Source organism: Cherax quadricarinatus, chromosome 25 (genome assembly GCF_038502225.1).
Source record: "Cherax quadricarinatus isolate ZL_2023a chromosome 25, ASM3850222v1, whole genome shotgun sequence".
Taxonomy (NCBI): Eukaryota; Metazoa; Arthropoda; class Malacostraca; order Decapoda; family Parastacidae; genus Cherax; species Cherax quadricarinatus.
This window is the reverse complement of record NC_091316.1, coordinates 479,874-500,360: the sequence shown is the minus strand read 5'-3', so window position 1 is coordinate 500,360 and position 20,487 is coordinate 479,874. Positions and strand designations below refer to the sequence as shown.

The window sequence follows — 20,487 nt, the reverse complement described above, 5'->3', positions numbered from 1 at the left end:
TAATGAATATCCACTAGAACTCTTGATCAACCTAAGAATAGCTTTTGATATAGTATCCCACAGCATCCTACACCACAAACTTGATCATTACCATATCAGAGTCATGCACCTGCATATATGTAGTCATACCTTACTAACAGACAGAAATACATCTCTATTAAGGACACAATCTCTTCAGTGAGACCTCTGCACATTGGTGTTCCACAGGGAAGCATCCTTGGCCCTCTGCTTTTCCTCTTATACATCAACAACTTTTCCTGTGTATCACAGCATGTATCACCACAACTTTAGACTTATTCTCTTTTCTGACAACACACCTTTTGTCATCTACCACCCAAATCTTGCATCACTCAACAACATTGTTAATGAAGAGCTCTTAAAAATATCAACCTGGAGGACTACCAGGAAACTTACATTTAACACTGACAAAACCTTCAACATTATGTTTAGGAGCAGAGCAAGTAATGTCCAACTAAACATTATGATTAACAATACTCATATTGCTAAACATGAGGGAAAATTTCTGGGTCTGCACCTTGACAGCAACTTGAAGTTCAACATCCAATCCAGCACATTACAAAAAAGTATTCAAAACAGTTGGCATTCTCCCCAAGATATATTATTATGTATCCCAAACTACTCACTGATCTACCCCTACCTCACCTACACTATTTGTGCCTGGGGATCCACAACAGCAAATCCCGTCAAACCAATAATAACTCAGCAAAAGGCCACAGTACGAGTGATCACACAGTCCACTGAAAACAACACACACACCCACTCTTCAAAGACCTAAATCTACTTATTGTACAAAACATTCATTCTTACTACTGTGCATCCTACATATACAGAATAATAAATTCTAATATTAATCCTGACCCGAAGCACTGCCTTGATAGCTGCAACAGAACCCATAGACAATACTAGACACACAAATCTCTGTGACATACCCTATGTCCAGCTTAACCTTCGTGAAAACTTAATGTGAATAAAAGGACCCAAAATCTGGAACTCCCTGCTTGATATCTCCAGAGCCACTCTCTGCCAGCATCTTCAAACCTACCATAAAAAAACATCTTTCACTAACATATCCCAACAACAAATAGATATGATGAAGCTATATTATCATATTCTCATTGCCACAAGCATGTGAGGACGTGTCGAGTGTGCTCTCTACGGACTGAACCAAGATGCCCTCCATCGAGCAACTTTACCAACAGCTTAAGGAAGAATTGAGAATGGCGAAGATGGAGATTCGGCGAATGACCGAGGAAAACAAGAAGATTCGTAGTAGTCCTCCTGTTTTGAGTCCTCAGGTCAAGAAGGGAAACTGGTCAGTGGCTGGACAGCAGGGAATGAAGTTGACGATCAAGAAGACGAATGGAAAGGTGGAAACGATGAAGAAGAAAGAGACTGCTGTGGAATCTGTTGTGGAAACATCTAATGCTTTCTCTGTGTTACCCAGCGAATGTGAGCCAACTACTGGGAACGTCACGATGAACGACACCAAGGAAGGTAAGAATATTGTTGTTGTTGGGGATAGTCAAGTTAGGTACATGGATAGGGCATTCTGCTTGAAGGACAGGAACAGGAGACAGAGGGTTTGCTTTCCTGAGGCTGGGATGGAGGATATTGTTAGCCGTCTGGATGACATCATGAGAGGTAATGGGAGCAATCCTATTATCTGTCTCAGTGCTGGAGGCAACGATGTTGGCAGACGTAGGAGTGAAGACCTGATTAGCAGGTATAGGTCAGCAATAGAAATAATTAGGAGGAAGGGTGGGAACCCTGTCATATGTGGTATTTTGCCAAGAAGAGGAGTTGGAAATGAATGGTAGTCCAGGGCAATTGGAGTCAATTGCTGGATGGACAAATACTGTAAGGAAAATGCAGTAACATTCATTGACAACTGGGACCTCTTCTACGGCAGAAATGACATGTATGCCAGGGATGGGGTTCACTTATCTAGGTCTGGGGTGGGGGCACTGGCAACTGCAGTGGAGGGAGCTGTTAGGACGTTAAACTAGGAATAGTTAGTGGTATGGGTTTTGGCAGGGAAACAGTGAAGTCCCAGTGTAGTAATATTATGAGTTCTAGGCGAACTAGTAATAAGCAGAATGAGGTAGATATTGAAAAGTCAGTGACACTAGGTGATAAGGACAGTAGTAGGTTTAGTAGAAAAACAGAAATGAGCAGGTAGGGTAAAGAGAAAGGAGAGTCTTTCAATGTATATTATGCTAATAGCTGTAGTGCTAGGAATAAGATGGACAAATTGAGATTAGTTGCTAGTGCAGGAAACATTGATGTATTTGCCATAACTGAGACATGATTTAATTCAAAAAGTCGGGACTCCCATGCCTGCGGAATGTCACATTCAGGGTTTTAAATTGTTCCAAGTAGATAGAAGTATCGGGAAGGGGGTTGGGGTGGCATTGTATGTCCGAGATCGCTTGAACTGTTGCATAAAAATGGGTATTAAGTCTGAAGTAACACATACAGAGTCTGTTTGGATAGAATTTTCAGAGGGGCATGAAAAATTGATTTTAGGTGTGATATACCATCCCCCAAACTTAGATAGGGACCAAGGGAGACTACTATGGGAGTAAATTGTTAAGGCCACAAGGCACGATAATGTAGTAATTCTAGGAGACTTTAACTTTAGTCATATTTATTGGAATTTCTTGACTGGTAATTTAGAATCATACGACTTCTTAGAAGTAGTTCAGGATTGTTTTTTGAAGCAGTTTGTGACAGAGCCTACAAGGGGAAATAACCTGCTTGACTTAGTTCTGGCAAACAATGAATCCCTTGTTAATAAGTTAGAAATTTCAGAGGAACTGGGTGCTAGCGACCACAAATCAATTACATTTAGCATTGAATGGAAGTATGATAGTAGGGATAACTCAGTAACAGTCCCAGATTTTCGCTTAGCAGATTACGATGGGCTTAGAGAACACTTATTGTCTGTTGACTGGGGTAGCGAAGAGAGTTATCAATATGAAAGTTTTCTGAACACTATACATGCTGCTCAAAGAACGTTTATCCGGTATAAAGAAATTAGATCAAATAGAAATGACCCCAAATGGATGAATAATAGGCTGAAATATCTACTAGGGCATAAGAAGGGAATTTATAGGCATATCAAAAGAGGTGAGGGTCATCTTTTGAATCAATATAGTACAGTGGACCCCCGGTTAACGATATTTTTTCACTCCAGAAGTATGTTCAGGTGCCAGTACTGACCGAATTTGTTCCCATAAGAAATATTGTGAAGTAGATTAGTCCATTTCAGACCCCCAAACATACACGTACAAACGCACTTACATAAATACACTTACATAATTGGTCGCATTCGGAGGTAATCGTTATGCGGGGGTCCACTGTATTGACATTAAGAGGGATATTAAAAAGGGGATAAGAAAAGCTAAACGGGGCTATGAAATTAAAGTTGCTAGGGATTCGAAAATTAACCCAAAAAGTTTTTTCCAGGTCTATAGAACAATAGTTAGAGATAAGATAGGTCCCCTTAAAAATAACTATGGGCATCTTACTGACAAAGAGAATGAAATGTGCTCGATTTAAAACAATTATTTTCTCTCGGTTTTTACACAGGAAGACACTAACAATATTCCAGTAATTAATTTTTATAGTGGGCCTGAAGAAGATAAATTATGTAACATCACAGTCACTAGTGAAATGGTTGTGAAGCAGATAGACAGACTGAAGCAAAATAAGTCACCGGGTCCTGATGAGCTTTTTTTCAAGGGTTCTTAAGCAATGCAAAATGGAACTCTGTGAACCATTAACTAATATTTTTAATTTATCTCTTTAAACAGGTGTAGTGTCTGACATGTGGAAGATGGCTAATGTAATTCCTATTTTTAAAGCAGGGGACAAGTCGTTACCGTCAAATTACCGCCCAATAAACCTGACCTCAATTGTAGGCAAATTACTAGAGTCAATTATAGCTGAGATTATAAGAAGCCATCTGGATAAGCATAGCCTGATTAATGATACTCAGCATGGATTCACGAGAGGCCGTTCTTGTCTAACTAATTTATTAACTTTCTTCAGTAAAGCTTTTGAGGCTGCTGATCACGATAAAGAATTTGATATTATTTACTTAGATTTTAGTAAGGCTTTTGATAGAGTTCCGCACCAAAGACTGTTAAAGAAAGTGGCAGCTCATGGCATTGGGGGAAAAGTGCTCTCGTGGATCGAGTCATGGCTCACAGACAGGAAGCAAAGAGTGTCCATAAATGGGGTTAAATCCGAGTGGGGATCTGTAACAAGTGGGGTTCAACATAAATCAGTCTTGGGCCCGTTTTTGTTTATAATATATATCAATGACCTTGATGAGGGTATTACTAGTGATATGAGCAAATTCGCCGATGACACAAAGATAGGTAGGATAAATGATTCAAACGTAGATGTTATGGAACTTCAGGAGGCTTCAGACAAACTCTATTCTTGGTCAGAAAAGTGGCAGATGCAGTTCAATGTAGATAAATGCAAGGTTCTGAAGCTCGGGAATGTCCATAACCCTAGCACTTATAAGTTAAATAATGTAGAACTTAGCTATACAGATTGCAAAAAGGACTTGGGGGTTATGGTGAGCAGCAACCTTAAACCAAGACAGCAGTGCCTAAGCGTACGTAATAGGGCAAATAGATTATTGGGATTTATATCTAGAAGTGTAAGCAACAGAAGTCCAGAGGTTATACTGCAGCTTTATACATCATTAGTAAGGCCTCACCTTGATTATGCAGCTCAGTTCTGGTCTCCATATTACAGAATGGACATAAATTTGTTAGAAAACATTCAGCTTAGAATGACCAAGTTAATACATAGCATTAGAAATCTTCCTTATGAAGAAAGATTGAAGACTCTTAAATTACATTCACTTGTTAGACGAAGAATGAGGGGAGACATGATCAAAGTGTATAAGTGGAAGATGGGTATTAATAAAGGGGATATTAATAAGGTCTTGAGAATATCTCTCCAGGAGAGAACCTGCAGTAATGGATTTAAATTAGACAAGTTTAGATTTAGAAAGGACATAGGAAAGTATTGGTTTGGAAATAGGGTAGTTGATGAGTGGAACAGTTTACCTAGTTGGGTTATTGAGGCTAGGACTTTGGGTAGCTTCAAATTTAGGTTGGATAAATATATGAGTGAGAGGGGTTGGATTTGAGTTGGACTTGCAAATGAGTGGACAGAGTTATCAGATTATTATTATAATCAAAAAGAAGCGCTAAGCCACAAGGGCTATACAGCGCTGCAGGGTAGGGAAGGAAGCAAGGGAATTGGATTACAGAAGGGAGGGGGGATGATCAGCAGGTTACAGAAAACAGCGGGGCAGGGGATAGTACGGGGGTAGAGGGTAGCAAGAGATTGAAGCAGAAAGGGCTGAAGGTATCAGAATTTGTGAAGTCAGTCAGTCGTTGTCAAAAAGTCAATGAGAGAGTCCGGATGAAAGGTGGGTCCATCAGCGAGAAGGGAAGGTAAAGAGAGAGCAGCGGAGCGAAGACGACGACGACAGGTAAATTCTGCGTGCTCGTTGATAAAGTGGGCAGTCCAACAGAATGTGGCTGACTGATAATGGAGCTTGGCAATTCTCACAGAGAGGAGCAAGACGCCTCTCCATGAGATATCCATGAGTAAGACGAGTATGGCCAATGCAAAGACGGGAGAGAGTAGTCTCCCAACCTCGACACTGGTTTAATAGATTGAAGTTTATTGCCGAGCATAGTAGACCAACGTTGTTGCCAACGGGTGTGAAGGTGGGAAGATATTGCAGCAAAATAGTCCGTAAATGGAATACCTCTATAAGAAACTGGTAGGTCATGTACTGCTGACCGCGCAGCAGTGTCTGCCTGTTCATTGCCCTGTACGTCAACATGACCAGGGACCCAACAAAAAACAATATCTTTATGCTTGGTAAAGATGCGGCGTAGCCAAAGTTGGATACGGAGGACTAAGGGGTGAGGTGTATCAAATTTTTGTATAGCCTGTAAAGCACTAAGGGAGTCTGAGACAACCACAAATGATGACACAGGCATAGATGCAATACGGATAAGTGCTGTAAGGATGGCATATAATTCAGCAGTAAAAATACTAGCCGAAGATAGTAAATGCCCTTGTACGACGCTGTCCGGAAACACTGCTGCGAATCCTACGCCGTCAGAAGACTTAGAGCCATCTGTGTACACAGCAATGGCATGAGAATGAGTGAAAGTGGTCAAGAAAAAGAGAGCGGGAAGCGACCGTAGACAGTTGGGCTTTCGAGCAAGGGAGGGAGAAAGAACAGACTCGAACAGCTGGAACTTCCCAGGGGGGTAGGGAAAAGTGAGATGCTACATGTACATAGAAAGGTGGTAGTTGAAGAGAAGACAAGAGCGAATGAAGGCGAAGAGAGAAAGGACGGAGTAAACAGGGGCGGCGAACAAATAAAGAATGTCTACTAATATCAGTGACCATTCTATAAATGGAAGGATTGCGGAGATCATGAGAGCGTACATAGTAGCGCAGGCAATGGGCATCACGGCGATCGGATAAGGATGGAACGTTTGCTTCTGCATAGAGGCTCTCGACAGGGGAAGAGCGAAAAGCACCAAGGCATAAACGTAATCCTTGGTGATGAATGGGGTTAAGGCTAGAGAGAGTAGCAGGAGTTGCCGCTGAATAGATCTGGTCACCATAATCAAGTTTCGATAAAATAAGGGTGGAATGTAGGCGAAGGAGGGTTCGACGATCAGCTCCCCATGAAAGATGAGCAAGGGTTTTAAGAAGGTTCAGCCGGCTGTGACAAGTTGCCTTCAGAGAGGTAATGTGAGGTTTCCAGGATAACCTACGATCAAAGAGGAGGCCCAGAAACTTGACTGTATCACGTTCAGGGATACGGGAGCCATAGAGGTACAAAGGATGATCGGAGATGACAGAGCGTCTAGTGAAAGTGATTTGGTGGGTTTTAGTGCTGGAAAATTTAAACCCACGTGTGGTGGCCCAATTGGAAACACGGTCGACTGCATGTTGGAGAGAAACTGTAAGGAGGTGACAGTCAGCGCCTGCACAGGCAATAGCGATGTCATCAACATAGAGTGATGACCAAATATTTGATGGAAGACTAGAGGCCAAATCATTAATAGCAAGGAGAAAAAGTGTTGTGCTCAGAACACATCCCTGGGGGACACCTTCAGCTTGGATAAAGTCCGGGGAGAGCACATTATTAACCCGAACACGGAAATGCCTGTCAGTTAAAAAGTTCTTAAGGAAGGATGGTAGAATGCCTCGAAGGCCTAAGGAGTGGGCTTGGGCTAAAATATTATACCTCCAAGTTGTGTCATATGCCTTCTCAAGGTCAAAAAATATGGCAATAACTGAGTGGTTATTCGCAAAGGCATTACGAACATACGTATCCAAGCGTAGTAAGGGGTCTATGGTAGAACGTCCCTTACGAAAGCCATATTGACGAGTGGAGAGACTGTTGTGTGTCTCTAAATACCACACTAAACGTCTATTTACTAGGCGTTCCATTACTTTGCAAACTGCACTGGTAAGAGCAATGGGACGATAGTGGGACGTTTCATGTCCCGTAGTGCCTGGTTTGTGGAAAGGGAGAACAATGGCGGATTTCCACAGCTGTGGAAGAACTCCTTGTGACCAAATAAGATTGTAAAGGCGTAATAGGACTGCAAGGGCTGACTGATGTAAATGTTGTAGCATACGAATATGAATGTCGTCGGGCCCAGCTGCCGATGATCGGCAAGCTGAAAGTGTTGCCTCCAGTTCTTGAAGTGTAAAAGGCACATTATACTGTTCTTCTCTGAGAGAAGAAAAGTCCAAGGGTGCTAACTCTCTGGCAGACTTTGAGGAAAGAAATGAGGGGCATAGATGGAGTCCCTGAGAAATACGGACCAGATGATTGCCAATTTCATTGGCAACATCTAGTGGGTTTGCTATATCAACACCGGCAACCCGCAGAACAGGAGCCGGGTCAGGAGAATATTTACCACTCAGTTTTCGTACTTTTTTCCAGACTGCACTCATAGAGGAAGCAGAGGTGATGGTGGAGACATAATCTCGCCAGCAAGTGCGTTTAGCGTCACGGATGACACGGCGAGCGATCGCACGCTTCTGTTTAAAATCAAGGAGTCGCTCTGTGGTTCTATTGTACCGGTACCTGCCCCATGCAGCGCGTTTCAAACGTACTGCACGAGCACAAGCAGGAGACCACCAAGGCACGCATTTCTGAGAATGCCTGCCCGAAGTTTGGGGTATAGAATGAGAAGCTGCGGTGAAAACGGAGGACGAGAAGAGGTGTAAAAGCTCATCGATGGAGGACGAAGAAGGAACCTCTTTAAAAACAGTTAGGTGTGAGTAAAGGTTCCAATTTGCCTGATTAAATTGCCAGCGTGGGGTACGAAGAGGTGGCGAATATGAAGGGGAAGTAAGAATGATTGGGAAATGATCACTGTCATGTAAGTCCGGGAGAACAGACCAAGTGAAGTCTAATGCGGCGGAGGAAGAGCAGACTGAGAGATCGATGCAAGAGAGAGTATGAGTCCGAGGATCAAAATGGGTGTGAGTACCTGTATTTAAAACATGGAGGGGGTGGGTGGCAAGAAAAGCCTCTAACTGAATTCCACGGGAATCACAGTGAGACCCCCCCCCAGAGGAAATGGTGGGCATTAAAATCACCAAGTAACAGAATCGGTGGCGGTAATGACGAAACAAGGAAGGCAAAATCCGGAATAGATAATGCCCGAGAAGGAGAGAGATATAAAGAACAGAGCGTATACCACCTATGTAAGTGGATACGGGCTGCTGTGTAATGCAGCGAAGTATGAACAAATAGCTGATGGTACGGAATATCAGTGCGGAGAAGAAGGGCACTTTCATTAAAGGTCCCATCAGGAAAAGGATCTGAAGAATACAATAAATTATAGCCTGAGATGTGAGAAATAACAGCAGAGTGTAATTTTGGTTCCTGTAAGCAAACACCAACAGGGGCAAACTGGGAGAGTAACATCTGAAGCTCACCCCGATTACCCCTGAGGCCGCGTGTATTCCACTGTAAATAGGCCATGATTGGCAATGATAAAGATACTTGAAATCCGCAGGTAAGGGTTCCTACGGACTAGAAGGGTTAGAAAAGTCCACATGCGGAGGCAGTGGAAAACGTTCAAGCAGCGAAGGAACGGTGCGCTGTGAAGAAAGGAGTTGCGCAGATGGAGCAGAGGAGAGAGAAAGAGCGGAAGGTGGATCAGTGTCCATTGATGGTTTGGTCTCTGCAATATATTCAGAGATTGCTTCAAGTGTTTCGGAATTCAGAGATGTCGTATGGGAGACAATATTGGGAATGGTAGGGGGAGGATGAGTAAAGATTGGAACTGTATTGGACTGTACCAAGGTAGGGGGGGGGCAAAAGGGTGGAGGGAACTGGAGAAGCGTGGCAGGGGACAGAAGAGGCAGGAACCTGGGAGGTGGCAGAAGAGGAAGAAACTTGGGAGGGAACAGGGGAGGAAGGTACATTACGAGGAGGAGGGTGAACCTCTGCACTTGTAACTGAGCTAGTGAGAGGGGAAGAACCAGGGACAGAGACAGGGAGGGTAAAATGAGGAGGTGGAAGATGGGTAGGAGGTGTTAACGGACCTTTTTTTGACTTTTGAGAAGTACAGGGACGATTGGGAGGAGGTGTCGTACGAGGTCTCGTCGATACTGAGGCTTGTGAGAGAGAACTCGAAGAAGCGAGATTAGACTGAGGCGTTGAAGTAGGGACGTCTGAGCCGAGGACAGCAAAAGGATTAGATACAGGAGTGATTATGGGAGAGGTAACTACAGAGGTGGGTGTAGAAGATGGGATACCAGAGGTGGGGGGACGTTTTGAAACACGGGAATAAGAAACACGTGGGAGTCTCCCTTGGAGGCGGAGATGAGAAACTGCCATGGCATAAGGGAGACCTTCTGTCTCTTTGAGGTAACGGATTTCCCGCTCGTTTAAATAGACCTGACAACGGCGAGAGTACGAAGGGTGAGCCTCATGACAGTTAAGGCAAGAGGGAGATCGATTGCAAGATGTATTAGAATGGTCATCGGCACCACAGACTGGGCATTCGGCGATAGATCTGCAATATTTCGCTGGATGGCCAAATCGCCAGCAATTTCTACACTGTTGTGGTGTAGGGATCACCTTTCGAACTTGTAACCGATGTCCTGCTATATAAACTGAGGATGGGAGTTCTCGGCTGTCAAAAGTTAAACGAGCCACATTGCTAGGGTATCGTCTCCGCCCACAGGCAGGAAGAACGTAAGTGTCTACCTTGAGGATTGGGAGATCTTGGAGTTCCAGCTGTTCTAGAATGTCTGCCACATGTCTGGAAATTTTGTTGAACTATGGTATGGGGCAGAATGACAGTACCACTACAAGAATTGAGGGAATGATGTTTTTCAAGAGTGACAGGAACAGTATCGATATGGGAAAGACGAGAGAGCTCATGAGCCTGGGTAGCATTCTGTACGGTAATGATGCGCGTACCGCTCTTAAGAGCATGAAAAGAAATATCTTTACCAACATGGCGTAGGAGTGCCTTGCCAATACTATGGTCAGAAAGATAGGCAGTAGAGGAAGTTGGTCGTAAAGTGAAGAATTTAGTCCACTGTTCAGTCTGAAACTGAGCGTGGAAAGGTAGTGAAGGACGTGTCGATCGTTTCTGAGAAGAACGAGAAGGTGGAGAAGTATCATCAGCAGGTAATTGTCGTTGGCGTTTAGGCGTGGGACCAGAGTTGGTCCGACGTGGAACGGGTCGGCGATTTGAAAATTGCCGCACCGTAGAGGGAGAGGCCGGAAGCATAGTCAGAGGAGAGCGAAGGTCCGATAAATCGAAGGAGTCAGTCGAGGCCTCAGTACCTGAAGCGGGTGAGGAAACAGCAACGGCAATAGGTACAGAGGCATGAGGAATGTCTGAAGAGTGGACCAAAGACGAGGCGGGGTCAGAACGGGGTGCGGTATCAAGAAGGGGCCCGGGGGTACCAGGTTCATGGACTAGGGCTGCCATGGTTAGGTTACTTCTTTCTTTTTGTTTTTAAGAAAGAAAAAGAAAGAAGAAAAGAAAATAAAAATAAAAAAAAGAAAAAAAGGGGGGACCGGGGAGGGATAGGTCCTAGGAGGAATGAAAGGGCCAGAAATCTCCCTCCGCGCCCAAGAGGACCTCAGCACCGCAAGTAGCGCAGATGCAGCATGGAACCCGTGCCATACCCTACCCATCATGCTAGTAAACTAACAATCCGGGATAGCAACCTCACATCTGCCGAGCTACCTCGGTGGACAAAAGAGAGGGCGGCCGGATATCCGCCACAAAGCATACCTCCTTCAGCCACCACCCCCGGAATCCGAAAGGTGGCTTCCAGAGATACACTCGTCGCCCGAAAGACACCCAAAGCTACTCCGGGATACCGGAGAGGGATCGGGACATCCCCAGGCGATCCAGATTCCACGGCAAACTACGCCACCGCTAAGAACCTCAACGGAATGGGATGGACCCCGGTATCCTTTCCCCTACCTAGGAACTAGCGCGCCTGTGGGAGAAATCCCAAAGGACAAAAAGAGGAAGGGCAAAAGGGAGGGGTGGGGAGGAGGAGGAGGAAAGGAAAAAGGGGAGGATGGGATAGGGGAGGGGAGATTGGGGGGTAATTAGGTTCGGTCTGAGGAAGAAGACCGATAGGTCTAATTCCTCAGACCAAGAGCCTCTTCACCACGCCAAGGAGCCCCCCTTGAAGAGGAGAGTTATCAGAGCTTATTTCCTGGGTAGCATTGAAAATTAGGTTGGGCAAATGTTTTGTTAGTGGGAGGGATTGTAAAGGACCTGCCTAGTATGGGCCAACAGGCCTGCTGCAGTGATCCTCCTTTCTTATGTTCTTATGTTAAGTGGAAGATAGGTATTAATGAAGGGGATATTAATAAGGTCTTGAGGATATCTCTCCAAGAGAGAACCTGCAGTAATGGATTTAAATTAGACAAGTTTAGATTTAGAAAACACATAGGAAAGTATTGGTTTGGAAATAGGGTAGTTGATGAGTGGAACAGTCTACCTAGTTGGGTTATTGAGGCTAGGACTTTAGGTAGCTTCAAATTTAGGTTGGATAAATATATGAGTGGGAGGGGTTGGATTTGAGTGGGTCTTGCAAATGAGTGGATAGAGTTATCAGACCTTATTTCTTGGGGAGCATTGAAAATTGGGTTGGGCAAATTTTTTGTTAGTGGGATGGATTGTAAAGGACCTGCCTAGTATGGGCCAACAGGCCTGCTGCAGTGTTCCTCCTTTCTTATGTTCTTATGAAAAACAATAAACAGTAGACCCTTTTATTACACAGTAGTTAGGTTCCTGAAAATGCCGTGTAAGATAAACTGAAGAATTTGTGGGAAAAATAGGGTTACGTTCCTTGGAGCCCCCCAAAAATTGTCAAACTTTTTTTCTAGACCTCCAGATCTTACAAAAATAAAAGTGAATATGTAATCACTGTTCATTGTCGTTGTGAAGGCTTACTCAGCCCTGTAATAACTTCAGACAGTATTACCAAGGCTGGCTCCTCCTCAGGAAAATTAATGAATAGAAAAAGAAATAATAACAAACATAAACACTTTATTATATAGAAAATATAAAATATAAAACACTTAAATATGAAATATTAATCATACATTAAAGAAAATGAAAAATGAAAAATATAAATGATAACTGAATTCAACGCTAATATATATAGGGGTGTCTGGTGTTGGTGACAGTGTGTTGTTGAAATCGTAGCCATTGCTGATGATGGGGGGGGCGGTCGCAGGTGTTGGTTACGACCCACTGGCTAGTTCTTCACAGTATAGCCTTCAGTATTATATCCCGATGACAGGAAAGCAGGTTCTTTACCGCTGCAATGATGAGGGGTTACGTCCTGCAATTTCATACAGGTGCACAGGTAATTAAATCCAAAAAGGGGAAGTCTCAGGACGTTAGTCCATCTCCACCAGTTCTTCTCGTTGATTGACAGGTGACCCTCTCTGTCATCCAAGCTGAAAAGATAGACAGATGACCCACTGCTTAAATAATCACTCTCCATGATAAGTACAATACCTAAAAGATGTGGTGATTATTACAACAGTCAACATAGAGCAAGACTGAAAAGACTAAGTTTATTATTGGTCAAAAGTGAAGCTTTCAACCCATAAATCCACTAGAATACAAGGCAGGCATGTACTTACAGTAGTGCTGGGAGCTGTGAGTCTAGTGATTACTGTTTGGACCAGAGCCCCACACGTCACCTTTTGGGGGGAGGGGGGGAAGGAGGAGGGGAAGGGATAGCGGGAGCTAGACTGACCCTACCATAACAAGCAGCTGGCAGTCAAACTATCACTTTCGGGGTGGGGGAAAAAGGCGGGAATAGCGGGAGCTTGACTTACCCTACCTTAACAAGTAGCCGGCAATGAAACTATTGTTACTATATACTCCCTCGCTACTCCTATCTATTGAACGTTTCCCTCACACTCCCCCTTACCAAGACTTATAGTCAAGGAGTATAAGAAGAATAGGCGAGGAAAAAGTTCTAACATGTGGAAGTCGCGTAAGGCAACAAATCTTCTACTGACTGTCACGACTTAACCAGTCAGAGAAATAATTGGACTGTTGGTTCCCTTTAAAGTTTCTAGGTATATCAAAGGTTTGTGGTCCGTTTCTAAAATGAATTCTTTTCCCAGCAAATAAAATTTAAGTTTGGAGATACCCCACACAAGGGCTATAGTACATTCCTTTTCTATTGTGGAGTATCTTGTTTCTGCGGGAAGGAGTTTCCGGCTTAGGAAGCATACAGGGAAGGGAGTACCATCACGGTATTGTAGTAACACCGCACCTAAGCCAGTATTGGAGGCATCAGTTCTTAAGCAAAATGTTTTATTAATATCTGGAATCTTAAGTATAGGGTCTTTCGAAAAGATACTTTTAATCTCATTAAACTTTTAATCTCATTAAACTTTTCCCGAGCTACGTCGGAAAGTTCAAGAGGTTCCTTCACAGACTTTTTAAGGAAGTTGGATAAGATGCCTGTAAGATCAGTAAGGTTCGGGATAAACCGTGCATAAAAATTTACAGAACCAAGAAAGCTATGCATGAGCTTCTTGGTTTTGGGGAGTTTAAATTCTAATAAAGCTTTGATCTTACTGGGGAGAGGCTGCAGAGAGTTATTAGAAAGTATCAGTCCAAGATATCTAATCTTGTTATATCCAAGGAAGCATTTCTTCAGCTTGGCAGTGAGGCCATGTGAGCGTAACCTACGCAAAACTGATGTTAATGTTTGGATATGTTCGCCCCACGTGGATGTCATTACGTAAATGTTATCAAAATAAACTGAAACATTTGGCATATTACCCAAGACCTTTCTCATCAGTCTCACGTAGGTAGCACAGGCAGTTACCAAACCGAAGGGCATAGTTCTATATTGCATCAGTCCTTGGTGTGTAGGAAAAGCGGTGTACTGCTTAGAAGAAGGATCTAACATTACTTGATGATATGCCTGTGCAATATCAATCTCTGAAAAGAAGGAAGCATCATAAAATTTGTGTAGATCGCTATCTATTAAGGGCATAGGCTCAGCATCCCACCGAGTTATAGCATTAAGGCCTCTGAAGTCAATAGCAAGTCTATATGAATTATCCTCCTTCTTAACCATGACTACTGGTGAACAATATGAAGATACTTAAGGTTCAATGATCTTTAGTTTTAATAATTTGTCTACCTCTCAGTCAAATGCATCCCTAAGGTGAACTGGAACTGGGTATAATTTTCGTTTGATAGGATTGTCCGTCACTAAGTCAATCTTATGGACTACCGTGGAGGTAACACCTGGAATATCAGTAAAGACGTCTGAAAAGTTACTCACACATTGAAGTAGTTCATGTCTCTTATGGTCATCCAAAGATTCATTAATATTAATGTTGGTTGCGCCCGAGTGGTCAAGAGTCACCAAGTCATGTAGTTCTTCATCATAGTCTAAGTTAGAGGTGTCAATTACGCACACTTTACATTCTTCAGTTGTCTTATCAAGTTCGTGTGGAAAAACTAAGTCAAAGTTATTAAGGCAGTTAACCAAATTTCTTTGGTAATATTTCTTAAGGATGTTGATATGATAAAGCTTAGGTTCCCCTTGACTTCTATGAGGTAATCAACTTTCCCACAAATTTTTAATACTTTATATGGACCTTTCCATGCTACTAATAATTTATTTGACTTGATCGGCAAAAGTACAAGAACTTCATCCCCTACTTTAAAACTTCTCCTCTGACTTTTGGAATCAAAATATGTTTTGTACTGGTCCATTGACAAACTTAAGTTTTTCGAAACTATGTTAGAGGTCTCCTCAAGTTTGGATCTAAGGTCAAGGAGAAACTGGTAAGAAGACTGAACCTCAGCATTTACCTCCTCATTAGTCCATAAGTCATGAAGGATGGACAATGGGCCTCTGGCCTGTCTACCATAGAGAAGTTCAAAAGGTGAAAACCCCAAAGAGTCACTGGGAACTTCCCTCATGGCAAACAAAGCACAGGGTAGATAACGATGCCACTCCTTAGGTTTAAGGGAGCAAAGTTTCCTTAAAATGGACTTGAGAATCGAATGCTGGTGCTCAATCCTCCCATTACAGCTGGGATGATAGGGTGTGGTGAAGAGAGGCTTCACTCCCAGAAGTTGGTATAGATGTTGCATTAAGTCAGATGTGAATTGTGTCCCACGGTCAGACAAAATTTCTCTAGGGATGCCCACTCTGGAGAAGATGGACAAAAGGGCTTCAGCCACCTCTGTAGTGGTTATGGTCTTTAAGGGTATGGCTTCAGGGAAACTCGAAGCATAATCAACTAATGTTAATATATATCTATGTCCCCCAGATGAAAGTGGAGATAAAGGACCAACGATGTCAATAGCTACTCTTTCAAACGGTACCGTAAAGATAGGCATTTTGACCATAGGTACTCGCCTGGTACCTCGGGAGGATGACAGTTGGCAAACTTTACACGATCTACAATAGGTAGTGACATCTGAGGACATTTTTGGCCAAAAATAGGTTTCCCTAATTTTATTTAAGGTTTTACGATGCGAGAAATGTCCGGCCACTGGCAGGTCATGAGCCATTTTAAGAACAGTCTCTCTGCATTGACTTGGAACAACTAAGATGGAATAGTCTATCTCATCTGAATTTAATTTGAATACTGACTTGTACAAGATACCTTTTATATATTCAAATTTATATGAAAAGTTTTTCCTTTGGATCACTTGATTTTGTTTAGCGGCATTATGGCAATTCTGAAGAGAAGGGCAATTACGTTGTAACTTGACAAAGGAGTCCTTCGATATATCTAAAGGCTTAAAGTCAGGGAAAATCAAAGGATTTACAGTAGGAGAAGCCTGGGCTTTGGTCTGAGCCCTAGTCAAGACTTTTATGGTATCGGAGGTGATATCTTTACTTTCATCTAACAAGTGAACTGGTGATCCTACTACCTCGCTTTCGAGAGTAGCATCAATGGTTTTTAATCCCACATGAATCTCATGAGACATTGTCTCATCTGAACTTTCAAGGGGCTTCTCTAACACTACAGGAAGAGGATCTGAAAAGCTTATGTCCACCTTTGGCAATGAAAGGTCAACCTCAGAAGGAAGAATGGCACCTTTTACATTACCTATTAGTACGGAGCAAGAAGTGATGGGAGCTAGTACGGCTTCAGACCAACCTGTGAACCATTTAGACCTAATGTAACAATGGATGGTAGGAAAAGTGTCCGTACGGCCCAAGTAGTCTGAAAGTATAGCAAAGGAATGAGTTTCTTTAAGGTTAGGGAACAGCTTATCAGAAATGACTATACATGTCTTGTAAAATGGTAGATACATTAAGTCCATTAACTGTTCCTGAACAGAAGGATGCTTGGTCATTACAGTCTTTAAAACATCTTCCAACTTTTTGGACCTTCTTAGAAGGACAATCTGGACGTTTATGTCCCTTAACACCACACAAATGACAAACAGGAATAAAAGAAGTCATTTTACTTTCCATTAGAGGCTTTGATTTCTTAAGGTCTGATGAACCCTTGCCCTTAGGGTTTGATCCCTTTAGGTCTTTATAGGAATTGTGAGCCTCAGCATACAGGTCAGCAGCCTCAGCAACTTCCTCAGCTTTAATCAGGTTACGTTCTCTGATGAATGTTCGTATCTGATGGGGAAGAGCTGTCAGGAACTGGTCAGCAACCATGAAGTCTCTAAGAGATTCATAACTGTGATCAATTCCTGAACTCTCTATCCAAAAGTCGAACAAACGAAAGAGTGTTACCTGTAACTGCTGAAAGTTCTGGTCAGGCTGTAAGGTGGCATACCTGAAATCTTTCCTGTAAGAATTAGTGGTTTTTTGATATGCTTTAAGGATTGCCTTCTTCAGTAGGTTATAATTACATATGATATCCTGCGACAAAGTTGCATAGATATTCAAGGCTGTACCAGAAAATAACATTCCTAACCTGGTAGCCCAGGTGTCAGCAGGCCATTCACAGAGGGTAGCGGTATTTTCAAACCTGATAATGTATGAAGTTATGTCTTCCCCCTCTGTGAAGGGAGGTAAATTAGGTGTTGGAATATGTGCACTGACTGCACGTTGTTCCATTACTCCTTCCTCTAATTGTTGTTGTGTAAGAGTTAACTTTTTATTCTCTAATTCAAGGCGAGATTTTTCGAGCTCGCGATCCTTTTCTCTCTCTATTAACTCAAGTTCTCTAGCTTTTTCCTCACGTTCTCTAGTTTTTTCCTCAACTTCTCTATCCTTCGCTCTTTCCTCAAGTTCTCTTATTTTAGCCTGTTCCTCACATATTTTAGCCTGTTCCTCACGTATTTTAGCCTGTTCCTCACGTTCTCTAGCTCTTTCTTCACGATCAAGTCTATCACGCTCCTTTTTGTCTTCTCTTTCTCTTTCTGTCTTTCTTGGATTTCTCTCTCAATTCTCTCTCTCTCTCCTTTTTCTCTTCTCTTTCGATTCTCTCTCTCTCCTTTTCTTCTTCTCTTTCCCTTTCTAACTGTCTCTCTTCTCTCTCAATTCTCTCTCTTTCAAGTCTTTCCTGGATCTTAGCACTAATGAAAGATTCTAAATTTTTCCCTGTTATTCCTAACTTACTTCCAGCATTCATCCAAAACTGGTATTCCTCCATGCTTGCAAGAATAACTTAAACTATCAGGGGAAATGAAACGGGTATTAAAGAAAACAGAGGGTTCAATTCCTGCTCCGTTCAAACTGTAAATAAACCAGAGGGCTCGATCCCTGCTTCAATTAAACAATATGTATTAATTAAAACGAAGGGTTCTATGCTGGCTCCGAGCAAACAGTAAGTAGAATGGGGTCCCTTGACCATCCAATCTTCTCACCAACAAATCAAGAGTGTCCAACAACAGTTCCCTTGATAAAATAAAGAGCTCAATGAAACAAATTGTCACTGGAAAATCTCGGGTCCCTCGAGTCTAATCCTCCAAAGTGTTTCAAGCTCACAAGAAAGGTGGCAGAATTAACTATTATATCCTGCCTGACTTGACTTACAATAAATTGAGACTATAACAATCACCAAATCTTTTAAATACCTGTACCGTAGTCCTACCATAGAGAATGATTACTCATGGCTGGTGGTAACCCTCTGTGGTATGCAGCGTTGAAGTTCCAATGGTAGATTCGAGATGGAATTGAATCTTGATTCTGTTGAGTTGTATCCTGGCAAGGTCGCCACTTGTGAAGGCTTACTCAGCCCTGTAATAACTTCAGACAGTATTACCAAGGCTGGCTCCTCCTCAGGAAAATTAATGAATAGAAAAAGAAATAATAACAGACAAACATAAACACTTTATTATATAGAAAATATAAAATATAAAACACTTAAATATGAAATATTAATCCTACATTAAAGAAAATGAAAAATGAAAAATATAAATGATAACTGAATTCAACGCTAATATATATAGGGGTGTCTGGTGTTGGTGACACTGTGTTGTTGAAATCGTAGCCGTTGCTGATGATGGGGGAGGGGTCACAGATGTTGGTTATGACCCGATGACAGGAAAGCAGGTTCTTTACCGCTGCAATGATGAGGGGTTACGTCCTGCAATTTCATACAGGTGCACAGGTAATTAAATCCAAAAAGGGGAAGTCTCAGGACGTTAGTCCATCTCCACCAGTTCTTCTGCTGGGAGCTGTGAGTCTAGTGATTACTGTTTGGACCAGAGCCCTACACGTCACCTTTCGGGGGGGGGGGGAGGAGGAGGGGAAGGGATAGCGGGAGCTAGACTGACCCTACCTTAACAAGCAGCCGGCAGTCAAACTATCACTTTCGGGGTGGGGGAAAAAGGTGGGAATAGCGGGAGCTTGACTTACCCTACCTTAATAAGTAGCCGGCAATGAAACTATCACTTTCGGGGAGGGGGGAAAAAGGCGGGAATAGCGGGAGCTTGACTTACCCTACCTTAACAAGTAGCCGGCAATGAAACTATTGTTACTATATACTCCCTCGCTACTCCTATCTATTGAACTTTTCCCTCACAGTCGTGATGTATTATGTTGTTTTTACTGCTTAAGACTACAAATGCAACAGAAATAATAGTACAGTGGAACCTCGGTTTTCATATGCCCTAGCTTGTATGTAAAACTATAGTTATTCTCTATAAAATGTATTTTTTGTTAATATTTTTGGGGTGTCTGGAACGGATTAATTGGATATACATTATTTTTTTATGGGAAATATAAACAAAAAATGCATTTATAGAGAATAACTATAGTTTTACATACAAACTAGGGCATACAAAAACCGAGATTCCACTGTATTTCTTACCTTCAATTGTGGGTGCTGGTGTTTGTCGATGACTGTGAAGAGAGTGGAGAGTTATGCTGTAGCCCTACTGGGCTGAGGTGGATGGTAGAGGTTCTGGTACTGAAGTTGATGGTTGTACTGGAGTGTGCATAAATTCTGTAATGAATTTTTGGGCTATTTTACCCTGCAGTACATTACACAGCTGATGGTAAGGCATCAGCTGCTCTAGACACTGTTTCAAAGCACTACTTCTATTTTTGTCAGGGTCCTCTTCAGTGAAAAAGTCTAACTTTAAGTCAGTCAGTCCAGTCAGTCAGTCAATAAATCAGTCAAGTCAGTCAGTAAATCAGTCAAGTCAATCAGTAAGTCAGTCAAGTAAGTCAGTAAGTCTGTCAGTATGCCTGTCTGTAAGTCTGTCAAATAAGTCAAGTCAGTTTATTCATCACAAAAACTTGTATACGTATTTACCTCATTCATTTTAACTGTAGAAACTGACGTGTCATTAAGGCCATAGGCTCTCTCGTCTAATCTCTCTATTTTCTTTGTAGCTTTAAGACTTAAACGCTTATACCTTTTCTTGCCACTTTCATCAATACTCGTATGCCTACTGGGTGCCATGATTGCTTGGCAGA

General features: G+C 42.5%; 1 protein-coding gene across 1 annotated transcript in view; it reads right to left on the bottom strand.

The window, feature by feature from the left end:
* LOC128690051 (uncharacterized) overlaps positions 1-20,487 on the bottom strand; it is a gene marked incomplete at its 5' end in the record, with an annotated part of 211,826 nt that overhangs the window by 10,339 nt on the left and 181,000 nt on the right.